This window comes from Frankliniella occidentalis, unplaced genomic scaffold (assembly GCF_000697945.3).
Source record: "Frankliniella occidentalis isolate FOCC.00 unplaced genomic scaffold, Focc_3.1 Scaffold63, whole genome shotgun sequence".
NCBI classification, from domain to species: domain Eukaryota; kingdom Metazoa; phylum Arthropoda; class Insecta; order Thysanoptera; family Thripidae; genus Frankliniella; species Frankliniella occidentalis.
The window spans coordinates 1,238,449-1,239,296 of NW_026267193.1; the positions used below are offsets into that span (position 1 = coordinate 1,238,449).

Genomic DNA, 848 nt, shown 5'->3' on the forward strand with positions numbered 1-848 from the left:
CGGGGCAGGGCGGGGCGGGGCGGGGCGGGCGGACGCGACTCCAGGCCGAGCGCAGGCAGGAGCAGGCCGCCCGGCGCACCGGCCCAGCGCAGTCCTTTGGGCTCGGCACAGCTCCGCGCAGCTCAGCGCAGCCGGCGTTTATAAACTATTTGCCTAACGAGCCAAGTTCATGCTCAGTCTCTACCCGGCCAGCCATACTCTGAGGTCCGCCGGACACAATATCGGGGGAAGCTTATTGAGTTTATGAACGTGAGATAATGGTTAGAGAATTGTCATTAATTTATTTTTAAAGGTCGACGAATTTGGCAGTGATTACCCCAAAATTGAAATGAAATTGTTGGAGGTTTTGTGTTTTAGCGCAAAAAAAAATGTGAATTCTAACTGCAAATAGCCAGGCCTTTTTTTCAGTTTTACGAAGGCAAAGTTCTATTGATTACGGTTACAATAAGTAACACTTCCGACGATCGACGATGTGAAGTTGTTGTCAGATGTTTGGTTACGAGTACATTTTTCCCTTAAAAAGAGATTTTCTGAAAGTGTTTCGCACCGGCGCGTACTCTGAAACACCCGGTACGCGTGTATGCACCTAGCGATAGCAGCTACGGAGAATGGCACTCTGTAAAACAGACGCTATCCTCGAACTGAACTGAACATTTTCATAATCGATCATGAAGTAGGCCCAAAATTCACTTACGGGGCCAAAAAGTTAGTATCTCTGGTCAAATGCCTCCTTAGAATGCCAAACCTGACATTCAAACATAGTACAGTACGGCATTCAAAAAGGCGTCATGTACTGTACCGACCGAGTACCGGCTGACTCTAATTGCTAACGAAATGCCTCTCCCCCC

At 48.5% G+C, this 848-nt stretch overlaps 1 protein-coding gene across 2 annotated transcripts in view; it reads left to right on the plus strand.

Annotated features, from left to right (window-relative positions):
• Positions 1-848, plus strand: part of LOC113209528 (angiogenic factor with G patch and FHA domains 1) — a 32,022-nt gene that overhangs the window by 13,501 nt on the left and 17,673 nt on the right. The gene's annotated exons all lie outside the window — the stretch shown is intronic.